Here is a 14775-nt window from a genome sequence, read left to right as displayed (position 1 = left end):
TGATCTGTATATATCTGGACTCTCTCACCATAAAGATAATGCCTCCAAATCTTCAAGGCAAACACGACAGCCGCCAACTCCAGATCATGTGTGGGATAATTCTCTTCGTGCCTCTTCAACTGTCTGGATGCATAAGCATTCACTCGGCCGTCCTGCATCAAAACACATCCCAACCCTGCATACGAGGCATCACTATATACAGTAAATAACTCACCACACCTGGGTATCGTCAGTACTGGCGCCGAAGTCAAACGCCGCTTTAACTCCTGGAATGATCTCTCGCAAGACTCATCCCAAATAAATCTGGTGCCCTTCCTTGTCAGCTTCGTCAGGGGAGATGCAAGCCGTGCAAAACCCTCTATGAATCGTCGATAATATCCGGCAAGGCCAAGAAAACTCCGAATCTCTGTCACTGTCATCGGTCTCGGCCAATCCATCACGGCTCTAGTCTTCTCTGGGTCTACTGAGATACCCTCTCCTGAGACCACGTGTCCCAAGAATACCACTCGGGTCTGCCAAAACTCACATTTCGAAAACTTGGCATATAACTGCTCCTCTCTGAGCTTCTGCAGAACCACGCACAGATGTGCCTCGTGTGTCTCAGGGCTCGGTGAGTAAATTAGGATGTCGTCAATGAAAACTATGACAAAAGAATCCAAATATTCCTTGAATACCCTATTCATCAGATCCATAAATACTGCAGGTGCATTGGTCAGCCCAAACGGCATGACCACAAATTCATAATGGCCGTAACGCGTGCGAAATGCGGTCTTTGCAATATCCTCATCTCTGACTCGCACCTGATGATAACCTGACCGCAAATCTATATTGGAAAACATCGATGCACCACGCAACTGATCCAGTAAATCATCCACACGGGGTAGGGGATACTTGTTCTTGATTGTTACCTGATTAAGCTGTCGGTAATCTATACAAAGTCGCATAGACCCGTCCTTCTTGCGCACAAATAATACTGGGGCCCCCCATGGCGATGTGCTCGGCCGAATAAAACCTTTCTCCAAAAGATCTTGCAATTGCACCTTGAGTTCTTTCAGTTCATTGGCAGCCATACGGTAAGGAGTCTTGGAAATAGGCTGCGTACCTGGCATCAGATCGACCGCAAAATCAATCTCTCGGTGCGGTGGTAGTCCCGGCAACTCATCTGGGAACACATCTGGAAAGTCTCGCACCACAGGATAGGCAGCCAACTCCTTCTTCTCCCCCGCTATCACGGTCACGAACGCAAAGTAGGCTTCACACCCACGTCGAATAAGTCTCTCGGCGTGCATAACCGATATCATCGGTGTAGTCACCACTGGTTTCACACCCCGGTATGTAACAACTGGTCTCCCCGGATGCTCAAATGAAATTACCTTCCGACGACAATCAACCCGAGCATAGTGCCGAGAGAGCCAATCCATACCCAACAGTAAGTCAAAATCCTGGATCGCCAAAACAACAAGATCCCCCACAAATACCTGGTCGTAAATCCCTATCTCGCAATCCCTGACCATCTCACTCCCCAACAACACCGTCCCTCCCGGTGTCGAAATAGATAAATCATATGGCAAGGGGTTACACGGGATTGGGATCTTATGCAACAAATGGGGTGCTATAAAAGAGTGGGTGGAACCTGTATCAAATAGGGCACGTGCGTCATGGCCATAGAGAGTAAGTATACCTTGCACTATATCACTGCTCTCAGCTGCCTCGGTCGCTGACACTGCAAATGCCTGTCCCTGCATCTGAACTCTCTCTGTAGGTCCTGGGCGCTGTGCTGCTGGAAGAGGTAATGGTGCTCCTGCACCCTGCGTCCTAGGTGCAGACTGTCTCTGAACTGGTCTGGGCCCCACACCTCCAGTCCGTGGCCCTCCACTCTGTGCTGGCTGGGTGCACCTGTTCGCTCGGTGGCCCCTCTGTCCACAGCGAAAACAAATAATCTCCTGCCCTGTGGCCGGTGTAGCTGGTGGGGCTGGTGGGGCTGGTGTAGTCGGTCTAGGCGCCTGTGGACAGTCTCTCTTCAAATGCCCCGGCTGACCACAGCGATAACATACATCTCGACGTACCTCCCGACACTGCCCCTGGTGTCTCTGCCCGCACTGCCGGCACTGTGGAAATCCCGAACTCTGGCTGCCTGCATCCCACTTCCTCTTCTTACCGCTGCTCCCTGCACCCTTCAAGACTAACTGCTCTGCTCGGGCCTCCAGTCGATCCCTCTCCACCGCGTGGGCTCGCTGAACAGCTGTAGGGAAGTCAGGGGCCTCAATACCAGCCATGGCATGACGGATCTCTGGTCGTAACCCCCTCTGAAACTTGCTAACTCGACGCGACTCAGGGGTCACTAACTCAGGAGCATAACGAGATAATGCCACGAACTCGGTCTCATACTGCGTAACTGTCTTACTGCCCTGTTGTAACTCAATGAACTCAAACACCTTCTGCTCTCTGATCCAAGCTGGTACATAGGTCTCATTGAACGCCTCGACGAACTGTGCCCATGACGGACCTCCATCGCCATATCTCTGTCTGGTGGTCTCCCACCACCGCTTGGCGTCACCTCGTAACAAGAAAGTCCCCAGCCGAACTCTGTGGGCCTCTGCACAGTCTATGGATCTCAAATGCTTCTCCACCGCTAGTAACCAATCCTCAGCCACCGTCGCATCAGCGCCTCCACTAAACTCTGGTGGTCGCAAGGCCATAAAATCTCTAAGCACTGTAGCACCTGAACCGTCCCCTGCTCCCGACGTACCTGAATGCGACGCCTGGGCCGTAGCGGTCCTATCATCATGTCTGCGCTCCTGTCGCAACTGAGATGCTGCCAGTACATCTACAGCTCGTAAAATACCCGCTAATGTCTCCTGCATATCTGGTGGTCCTGGCTGTCTCTGCTCTCCCGCACCTGTAGCCTGAACCTCCGGAGTAGGGACAAGGTGTCCTCTACCTCGTGCCGACGGTCTACCACGACCTCGCCCACGTCGTGCGTCCATGATACCTAGACAACCAAATTTAATTAGAACGCATTTCGAAATAACAGACACGTCCTAGCACTCTAACTCTACCTAACAGCCTTGGTGTACAGTTACTTGTCCCCCAAATTGACTTAATGACGCTCTGATACCAACATTGTAAGCACCCCCGCTCGGATATCCCAACCACCCGGTCTATCCGAACGAGTGCGCTCACAGAAGGGAAGAGGAATAGACAAAAGACAAAAATGCCTTGGCATGCATAAATAAGAAATTTAACAGCGGAAGAAAAACGGTAAACATGCATGCCCACAAGCACCCCGCTGATACAGCGGTCATGGAGTATATAAAAATACATACAGACCCTGTGCCAACAATAGGAGGTACAAATGATAACCTGGCACAGTCAAAAATAAAAGACAGCGTCTCTAGCAAAACATCAGAGATGATGGGGGCAGCTAACTGTACACCTTACCAACGCGGCCGGCTGCTAAATGGAACGATCCTCGCCCTCGGCCTTTGCTTTACCCTTACCTGGAATGATGGAAAGCAAGGTGAGTCGCAAGACTCAGCAAGTTTATAAGAAATGAAAGGCTATAAATAAAAGAAGAGACCATCCCAAACACAGCCCCACAAGTACACACAAGTCATGAGACGCTACAACACAACGGTGCAGTATAGTGAAAGCACATACCGGTCCTTGGGGCCCACACAAGACACCTGGCACCCAAGTCCCATACCAACCTGCCGCTGCCCTGGAAGGCAACAATATCCTCAACAAACCTGTGCGCACTGTCCCGGGGCGGTACTCCCGTCACCCGTATCCACGTCGGTACTCCCGACAACCGAGCCATAGGCTCCCTCGGAACGGTACTCCCGTCCGAGAACTAAATACTATCAGTAGCCATGCAATGCACATAAAATGCAATGGCGTAGTGAGCATCAACGTGATACCAGGCGCCCATACATCCAAGCATCAGGCCATGCTCCGCCCATATAGTAAGCCACAAACGATGCATATGCCCGTGCTGGATGCATTATAATCAAGCTAAAATGCCCGTGACCAAGCATAACCAAATCATGTTAATCCCAACATGCAGCCCGTACCCATGTGCACATCAAGCCATGCAACGAGGATAAAATATAAGCAGGCATGCTATAATCACATAACGGCTAAGCAAGTTAGCAGTGCCTGGCACCGGTCAACGGTCAGTGGGTAGGAGAGACTCGCCGGCGGCCTAAGGTAGTCCGTACGACAGTCACTCCGTCACCGAACCATCGATCCTAGCCCCCACTGCACAACCGCTCCAGCCAGAAAATGACCAAAAATCCAATTAATACCCGAACCGCTAAGAACCTAGCCCCGGGTGAGTATGGCATCATTCCCAACAGGCAGGGGGGTGGCACAAACCCCCGTAGGCAACCAACGAATAAAACCCACGAGATCCATTTAATAAATTAAATCTTAAACTAACCGTTTAAAAACTTCATAATTAATTAATGGCCGAAACAAACGAAGGGAGGCCCAATAAATCGCCAACGACAGAAACGACGAGATAGGTAAGAAGAACTTGCCTTATCAGAGATATCCTTAGGCTCGTTGGGTCCAAAAGCAGTAAAAGTTATACAAACTGCAATATCCCAATTATTTGCCAAAATTAATAAAATTGGACGCAAAACGAAATTCTGACCGTACAGAATATTAATTACTAGCTGCTCTACATACCTGGATAATTAAATCTGGAATTAAACGCAATTTAATCTGAATTTTTCAGCCCCAAAATCTCACAATTTACGTCGCGCACGCTGCTGAATTTTCTGTAAAAATTTGCTCACTGTTTGAGCAAAAGAAGTGCCCGAATTCGGGCTTTAAAAGAGGCAAAAGGGGCGGCCCACAGCACGCCACGTGGCGCGCCCAGCAGCTGCGCATGGCTGCCACCGCCTTGCCCAAAACGACGCCGTTTTGGGCAAGGATTTTGGCTGAAAACCAGCCAAAATTTCTTCACAGCGCGCGCACCAGCGGGGCTCGAACCCGCGTCTCCCCGCTGGCAGTCTCGCGCGCGACCGCTCGCGCCCGCAAGCTTCACTTAACCTATATATAACTTATATTATATTTAAGGTGACTTTTTCCCTCTTCCGCGATTCACGCCAGCACCCCACAACTTCCATTAATCACACAATCACCCCCTATAATAATTACAGAAATGCCTGAACTTTCTAAAAATCACACAAATTAATTTATTTTAATTTTTTTCTCTTTCCAGAAATTCCCAAATAACAAAATTAATTATCTTAATTTCTTATTTCCATAAAATCATATAATTAAATTTTTATTTAATCCCAACAACTTATTTTAATAATTCTTTTAAATCCAATTATCCCAAAATTAATTTAATTTGGCATTTACGGGGCGTTACAAATCCTCCCCCCCCTTAAAAGAATTTCGTCCCCGAAATTCGTACCTGGCTAGGCAAACAACTGAGGATGAAGTCGCCTCATGTCCTCCTCTAGCTCCCAAGTAGCCTCCTCAGGGGTATGTCGCTGCCACTGGACCTTCACGTAGGGAATCGTACGGTTACGGAGCACTTTCTCTTTCTGATCCACAATGCTAGCAGGCAACTCGGTATATGACGCATCCTCTTGTACTATGAGCGGATGGTAATCGATAACATGCCCGGGATCTGCCACATACTTGCGAAGCATAGAAACATGAAAGACATCATGTACATGGGCTAACTGAGGGGGTAAAGCTAACCGGTATGCCAACGATCCGACTCGCTCCAATATCTCGAACGGTCCCACATAGCGAGGACTCAACTTGCCAGATACTCCGAAGCGTCGAACACCCCTCATCGGCATAACTCGAAGGAAAACATGATCACCCACATCAAACTCCAAATCTCGGCGTCGTCTATCAGCATAACTCTTCTGACGATCCTGAGCTGCCTTCATCCTAGCCCGAATCAACTGGATCTTTTCTGTCGTCTGCTCCACCAACTCCGGTCCAAGTAACGCTCGCTCCCCAGTCTCGGTCCAGCAAAGCGGTGATCTACATGGTCGCCCGTACAACGCCTCAAATGGTGCCATCCCAATACTGGCCTGGAAGCTATTATTGTAGGCAAACTCCACTAACGACAAATGATCATCCCAGCTTCCATAGAAATCCAATACACAGGCGCGGAGCATATCTTCCAAAGTCCGTATGGTCCGCTCCGACTGCCCGTCAGTCTGAGGATGGAAAGCTGTACTGAAAGTCAGCTGGGTCCCCATAGCACTCTGCAACGCCTCCCAAAATCGTGAGGTAAACCGAGGATCCCTGTCTGACACAATACTAGCTGGGACTCCGTGCAGCCTCACCACCTCATCAATGTATAGCTTGGCCAGTCGATGAATAGGATAGGTCTTCTTGACAGGTAAGAAGTGCGCTGATTTAGTCAACCGATCGATAATCACCCATATCGAATCATACCCCCGGCTGGATCGTGGCAATCCTGAGACAAAATCCATAGCTATGCGTTCCCACTTCCACTCCGGCACGGATAAAGGTCGTAACAATCCTGCAGGCCTCTGGTGCTCAGCCTTAACCTGCTGGCACACTAAACATCGCGATACAAATTCTGCTACGCTCCTCTTCATGCCGCTCCACCAATACTGACGTCGTAAGCCCTGGTACATCTTCGTCGCTCCAGGATGGATAGTATAGGGAGAACGATGAGCTTCCTCTAGGATCCTCTGCCTGATATCACTGTCCCTCGGCACACAGATCCGTCCACGAAACAATAGCAAACCATCGTCCCTCTGACTGTACCCCAATGACCCAAATCTCTCCATATCAGCCATAATCTCGCCAAGCTCCACATCCTGTCGCTGTCGATCGCGAATCTGACCCTCCAGATCCGAATGGATACTCATGGCAGCGCAATAAAGTGTAGGATTGTCTGGTGCCACAGAGATAGTAAGATCGCTCATCTGCTCCAGTAAGAACCACTCCTGCACCATCATAGCTGCAACTGATGCTCCACGACGACTCAACGCATCTGCAACTACATTGGCTTTACCTGGATGATAGAGGATCTCGCAATCATAATCTTTAAGCAGCTCTAACCAACGGCGTTGTCTCATATTGAGTTCCTTTTGCGAAAATAAATACTTGAGACTCTTGTGATCTGTATATATCTGGACTCTCTCACCATAAAGATAATGCCTCCAAATCTTCAAGGCAAACACGACAGCCGCCAACTCCAGATCATGTGTGGGATAATTCTCTTCGTGCCTCTTCAACTGTCTGGATGCATAAGCATTCACTCGGCCGTCCTGCATCAAAACACATCCCAACCCTGCATACGAGGCATCACTATATACAGTAAATAACTCACCACACCTGGGTATCGTCAGTACTGGCGCCGAAGTCAAACGCCGCTTTAACTCCTGGAATGATCTCTCGCAAGACTCATCCCAAATAAATCTGGTGCCCTTCCTTGTCAGCTTCGTCAGGGGAGATGCAAGCCGTGCAAAACCCTCTATGAATCGTCGATAATATCCGGCAAGGCCAAGAAAACTCCGAATCTCTGTCACTGTCATCGGTCTCGGCCAATCCATCACGGCTCTAGTCTTCTCTGGGTCTACTGAGATACCCTCTCCTGAGACCACGTGTCCCAAGAATACCACTCGGGTCTGCCAAAACTCACATTTCGAAAACTTGGCATATAACTGCTCCTCTCTGAGCTTCTGCAGAACCACGCACAGATGTGCCTCGTGTGTCTCAGGGCTCGGTGAGTAAATTAGGATGTCGTCAATGAAAACTATGACAAAAGAATCCAAATATTCCTTGAATACCCTATTCATCAGATCCATAAATACTGCAGGTGCATTGGTCAGCCCAAACGGCATGACCACAAATTCATAATGGCCGTAACGCGTGCGAAATGCGGTCTTTGCAATATCCTCATCTCTGACTCGCACCTGATGATAACCTGACCGCAAATCTATCTTGGAAAACATCGATGCACCACGCAACTGATCCAGTAAATCATCCACACGGGGTAGGGGATACTTGTTCTTGATTGTTACCTGATTAAGCTGTCGGTAATCTATACAAAGTCGCATAGACCCGTCCTTCTTGCGCACAAATAATACTGGGGCCCCCCATGGCGATGTGCTCGGCCGAATAAAACCTTTCTCCAAAAGATCTTGCAATTGCACCTTGAGTTCTTTCAGTTCATTGGCAGCCATACGGTAAGGAGTCTTGGAAATAGGCTGCGTACCTGGCATCAGATCGACCGCAAAATCAATCTCTCGGTGCGGTGGTAGTCCCGGCAACTCATCTGGGAACACATCTGGAAAGTCTCGCACCACAGGATAGGCAGCCAACTCCTTCTTCTCCCCCGCTATCACGGTCACGAACGCAAAGTAGGCTTCACACCCACGTCGAATAAGTCTCTCGGCGTGCATAACCGATATCATCGGTGTAGTCACCACTGGTTTCACACCCCGGTATGTAACAACTGGTCTCCCCGGATGCTCAAATGAAATTACCTTCCGACGACAATCAACCCGAGCATAGTGCCGAGAGAGCCAATCCATACCCAACAGTAAGTCAAAATCCTGGATCGCCAAAACAACAAGATCCCCCACAAATACCTGGTCGTAAATCCCTATCTCGCAATCCCTGACCATCTCACTCCCCAACAACACCGTCCCTCCCGGTGTCGAAATAGATAAATCATATGGCAAGGGGTTACACGGGATTGGGATCTTATGCAACAAATGGGGTGCTATAAAAGAGTGGGTGGAACCTGTATCAAATAGGGCACGTGCGTCATGGCCATAGAGAGTAAGTATACCTTGCACTATATCACTGCTCTCAGCTGCCTCGGTCGCTGACACTGCAAATGCCTGTCCCTGCATCTGAACTCTCTCTGTAGGTCCTGGGCGCTGTGCTGCTGGAAGAGGTAATGGTGCTCCTGCACCCTGCGTCCTAGGTGCAGACTGTCTCTGAACTGGTCTGGGCCCCACACCTCCAGTCCGTGGCCCTCCACTCTGTGCTGGCTGGGTGCACCTGTTCGCTCGGTGGCCCCTCTGTCCACAGCGAAAACAAATAATCTCCTGCCCTGTGGCCGGTGTAGCTGGTGGGGCTGGTGGGGCTGGTGTAGTCGGTCTAGGCGCCTGTGGACAGTCTCTCTTCAAATGCCCCGGCTGACCACAGCGATAACATACATCTCGACGTACCTCCCGACACTGCCCCTGGTGTCTCTGCCCGCACTGCCGGCACTGTGGAAATCCCGAACTCTGGCTGCCTGCATCCCACTTCCTCTTCTTACCGCTGCTCCCTGCACCCTTCAAGACTAACTGCTCTGCTCGGGCCTCCAGTCGATCCCTCTCCACCGCGTGGGCTCGCTGAACAGCTGTAGGGAAGTCAGGGGCCTCAATACCAGCCATGGCATGACGGATCTCTGGTCGTAACCCCCTCTGAAACTTGCTAACTCGACGCGACTCAGGGGTCACTAACTCAGGAGCATAACGAGATAATGCCACGAACTCGGTCTCATACTGCGTAACTGTCTTACTGCCCTGTTGTAACTCAATGAACTCAAACACCTTCTGCTCTCTGATCCAAGCTGGTACATAGGTCTCATTGAACGCCTCGACGAACTGTGCCCATGACGGACCTCCATCGCCATATCTCTGTCTGGTGGTCTCCCACCACCGCTTGGCGTCACCTCGTAACAAGAAAGTCCCCAGCCGAACTCTGTGGGCCTCTGCACAGTCTATGGATCTCAAATGCTTCTCCACCGCTAGTAACCAATCCTCAGCCACCGTCGCATCAGCGCCTCCACTAAACTCTGGTGGTCGCAAGGCCATAAAATCTCTAAGCACTGTAGCACCTGAACCGTCCCCTGCTCCCGACGTACCTGAATGCGACGCCTGGGCCGTAGCGGTCCTATCATCATGTCTGCGCTCCTGTCGCAACTGAGATGCTGCCAGTACATCTACAGCTCGTAAAATACCCGCTAATGTCTCCTGCATATCTGGTGGTCCTGGCTGTCTCTGCTCTCCCGCACCTGTAGCCTGAACCTCCGGAGTAGGGACAAGGTGTCCTCTACCTCGTGCCGACGGTCTACCACGACCTCGCCCACGTCGTGCGTCCATGATACCTAGACAACCAAATTTAATTAGAACGCATTTCGAAATAACAGACACGTCCTAGCACTCTAACTCTACCTAACAGCCTTGGTGTACAGTTACTTGTCCCCCAAATTGACTTAATGACGCTCTGATACCAACATTGTAAGCACCCCCGCTCGGATATCCCAACCACCCGGTCTATCCGAACGAGTGCGCTCACAGAAGGGAAGAGGAATAGACAAAAGACAAAAATGCCTTGGCATGCATAAATAAGAAATTTAACAGCGGAAGAAAAACGGTAAACATGCATGCCCACAAGCACCCCGCTGATACAGCGGTCATGGAGTATATAAAAATACATACAGACCCTGTGCCAACAATAGGAGGTACAAATGATAACCTGGCACAGTCAAAAATAAAAGACAGCGTCTCTAGCAAAACATCAGAGATGATGGGGGCAGCTAACTGTACACCTTACCAACGCGGCCGGCTGCTAAATGGAACGATCCTCGCCCTCGGCCTTTGCTTTACCCTTACCTGGAATGATGGAAAGCAAGGTGAGTCGCAAGACTCAGCAAGTTTATAAGAAATGAAAGGCTATAAATAAAAGAAGAGACCATCCCAAACACAGCCCCACAAGTACACACAAGTCATGAGACGCTACAACACAACGGTGCAGTATAGTGAAAGCACATACCGGTCCTTGGGGCCCACACAAGACACCTGGCACCCAAGTCCCATACCAACCTGCCGCTGCCCTGGAAGGCAACAATATCCTCAACAAACCTGTGCGCACTGTCCCGGGGCGGTACTCCCGTCACCCGTATCCACGTCGGTACTCCCGACAACCGAGCCATAGGCTCCCTCGGAACGGTACTCCCGTCCGAGAACTAAATACTATCAGTAGCCATGCAATGCACATAAAATGCAATGGCGTAGTGAGCATCAACGTGATACCAGGCGCCCATACATCCAAGCATCAGGCCATGCTCCGCCCATATAGTAAGCCACAAACGATGCATATGCCCGTGCTGGATGCATTATAATCAAGCTAAAATGCCCGTGACCAAGCATAACCAAATCATGTTAATCCCAACATGCAGCCCGTACCCATGTGCACATCAAGCCATGCAACGAGGATAAAATATAAGCAGGCATGCTATAATCACATAACGGCTAAGCAAGTTAGCAGTGCCTGGCACCGGTCAACGGTCAGTGGGTAGGAGAGACTCGCCGGCGGCCTAAGGTAGTCCGTACGACAGTCACTCCGTCACCGAACCATCGATCCTAGCCCCCACTGCACAACCGCTCCAGCCAGAAAATGACCAAAAATCCAATTAATACCCGAACCGCTAAGAACCTAGCCCCGGGTGAGTATGGCATCATTCCCAACAGGCAGGGGGGTGGCACAAACCCCCGTAGGCAACCAACGAATAAAACCCACGAGATCCATTTAATAAATTAAATCTTAAACTAACCGTTTAAAAACTTCATAATTAATTAATGGCCGAAACAAACGAAGGGAGGCCCAATAAATCGCCAACGACAGAAACGACGAGATAGGTAAGAAGAACTTGCCTTATCAGAGATATCCTTAGGCTCGTTGGGTCCAAAAGCAGTAAAAGTTATACAAACTGCAATATCCCAATTATTTGCCAAAATTAATAAAATTGGACGCAAAACGAAATTCTGACCGTACAGAATATTAATTACTAGCTGCTCTACATACCTGGATAATTAAATCTGGAATTAAACGCAATTTAATATGAATTTTTCAGCCCCAAAATCTCACAATTTACGTCGCGCACGCTGCTGAATTTTCTGTAAAAATTTGCTCACTGTTTGAGCAAAAGAAGTGCCCGAATTCGGGCTTTAAAAGAGGCAAAAGGGGCGGCCCACAGCACGCCACGTGGCGCGCCCAGCAGCTGCGCATGGCTGCCACCGCCTTGCCCAAAACGACGCCGTTTTGGGCAAGGATTTTGGCTGAAAACCAGCCAAAATTTCTTCACAGCGCGCGCACCAGCGGGGCTCGAACCCGCGTCTCCCCGCTGGCAGTCTCGCGCGCGACCGCTCGCGCCCGCAAGCTTCACTTAACCTATATATAACTTATATTATATTTAAGGTGACTTTTTCCCTCTTCCGCGATTCACGCCAGCACCCCACAACTTCCATTAATCACACAATCACCCCCTATAATAATTACAGAAATGCCTGAACTTTCTAAAAATCACACAAATTAATTTATTTTAATTTTTTTCTCTTTCCAGAAATTCCCAAATAACAAAATTAATTATCTTAATTTCTTATTTCCATAAAATCATATAATTAAATTTTTATTTAATCCCAACAACTTATTTTAATAATTCTTTTAAATCCAATTATCCCAAAATTAATTTAATTTGGCATTTACGGGGCGTTACAAATCCTCCCCCCCCTTAAAAGAATTTCGTCCCCGAAATTCGTACCTGGCTAGGCAAACAACTGAGGATGAAGTCGCCTCATGTCCTCCTCTAGCTCCCAAGTAGCCTCCTCAGGGGTATGTCGCTGCCACTGGACCTTCACGTAGGGAATCGTACGGTTACGGAGCACTTTCTCTTTCTGATCCACAATGCTAGCAGGCAACTCGGTATATGACGCATCCTCTTGTACTATGAGCGGATGGTAATCGATAACATGCCCGGGATCTGCCACATACTTGCGAAGCATAGAAACATGAAAGACATCATGTACATGGGCTAACTGAGGGGGTAAAGCTAACCGGTATGCCAACGATCCGACTCGCTCCAATATCTCGAACGGTCCCACATAGCGAGGACTCAACTTGCCAGATACTCCGAAGCGTCGAACACCCCTCATCGGCATAACTCGAAGGAAAACATGATCACCCACATCAAACTCCAAATCTCGGCGTCGTCTATCAGCATAACTCTTCTGACGATCCTGAGCTGCCTTCATCCTAGCCCGAATCAACTGGATCTTTTCTGTCGTCTGCTCCACCAACTCCGGTCCAAGTAACGCTCGCTCCCCAGTCTCGGTCCAGCAAAGCGGTGATCTACATGGTCGCCCGTACAACGCCTCAAATGGTGCCATCCCAATACTGGCCTGGAAGCTATTATTGTAGGCAAACTCCACTAACGACAAATGATCATCCCAGCTTCCATAGAAATCCAATACACAGGCGCGGAGCATATCTTCCAAAGTCCGTATGGTCCGCTCCGACTGCCCGTCAGTCTGAGGATGGAAAGCTGTACTGAAAGTCAGCTGGGTCCCCATAGCACTCTGCAACGCCTCCCAAAATCGTGAGGTAAACCGAGGATCCCTGTCTGACACAATACTAGCTGGGACTCCGTGCAGCCTCACCACCTCATCAATGTATAGCTTGGCCAGTCGATGAATAGGATAGGTCTTCTTGACAGGTAAGAAGTGCGCTGATTTAGTCAACCGATCGATAATCACCCATATCGAATCATACCCCCGGCTGGATCGTGGCAATCCTGAGACAAAATCCATAGCTATGCGTTCCCACTTCCACTCCGGCACGGATAAAGGTCGTAACAATCCTGCAGGCCTCTGGTGCTCAGCCTTAACCTGCTGGCACACTAAACATCGCGATACAAATTCTGCTACGCTCCTCTTCATGCCGCTCCACCAATACTGACGTCGTAAGCCCTGGTACATCTTCGTCGCTCCAGGATGGATAGTATAGGGAGAACGATGAGCTTCCTCTAGGATCCTCTGCCTGATATCACTGTCCCTCGGCACACAGATCCGTCCACGAAACAATAGCAAACCATCGTCCCTCTGACTGTACCCCAATGACCCAAATCTCTCCATATCAGCCATAATCTCGCCAAGCTCCACATCCTGTCGCTGTCGATCGCGAATCTGACCCTCCAGATCCGAATGGATACTCATGGCAGCGCAATAAAGTGTAGGATTGTCTGGTGCCACAGAGATAGTAAGATCGCTCATCTGCTCCAGTAAGAACCACTCCTGCACCATCATAGCTGCAACTGATGCTCCACGACGACTCAACGCATCTGCAACTACATTGGCTTTACCTGGATGATAGAGGATCTCGCAATCATAATCTTTAAGCAGCTCTAACCAACGGCGTTGTCTCATATTGAGTTCCTTTTGCGAAAATAAATACTTGAGACTCTTGTGATCTGTATATATCTGGACTCTCTCACCATAAAGATAATGCCTCCAAATCTTCAAGGCAAACACGACAGCCGCCAACTCCAGATCATGTGTGGGATAATTCTCTTCGTGCCTCTTCAACTGTCTGGATGCATAAGCATTCACTCGGCCGTCCTGCATCAAAACACATCCCAACCCTGCATACGAGGCATCACTATATACAGTAAATAACTCACCACACCTGGGTATCGTCAGTACTGGCGCCGAAGTCAAACGCCGCTTTAACTCCTGGAATGATCTCTCGCAAGACTCATCCCAAATAAATCTGGTGCCCTTCCTTGTCAGCTTCGTCAGGGGAGATGCAAGCCGTGCAAAACCCTCTATGAATCGTCGATAATATCCGGCAAGGCCAAGAAAACTCCGAATCTCTGTCACTGTCATCGGTCTCGGCCAATCCATCACGGCTCTAGTCTTCTCTGGGTCTACTGAGATACCCTCTCCTGAGACCACGTGTCCCAAGAATACCACTCGGGTCTGCCAA

This window comes from Diospyros lotus, chromosome 10 (assembly GCF_014633365.1).
Source record: "Diospyros lotus cultivar Yz01 chromosome 10, ASM1463336v1, whole genome shotgun sequence".
Classification (NCBI taxonomy): domain Eukaryota; kingdom Viridiplantae; phylum Streptophyta; class Magnoliopsida; order Ericales; family Ebenaceae; genus Diospyros; species Diospyros lotus.
The sequence above is the reverse complement of the archived record's forward strand: the minus strand, read 5'-3'. Positions refer to the sequence as shown.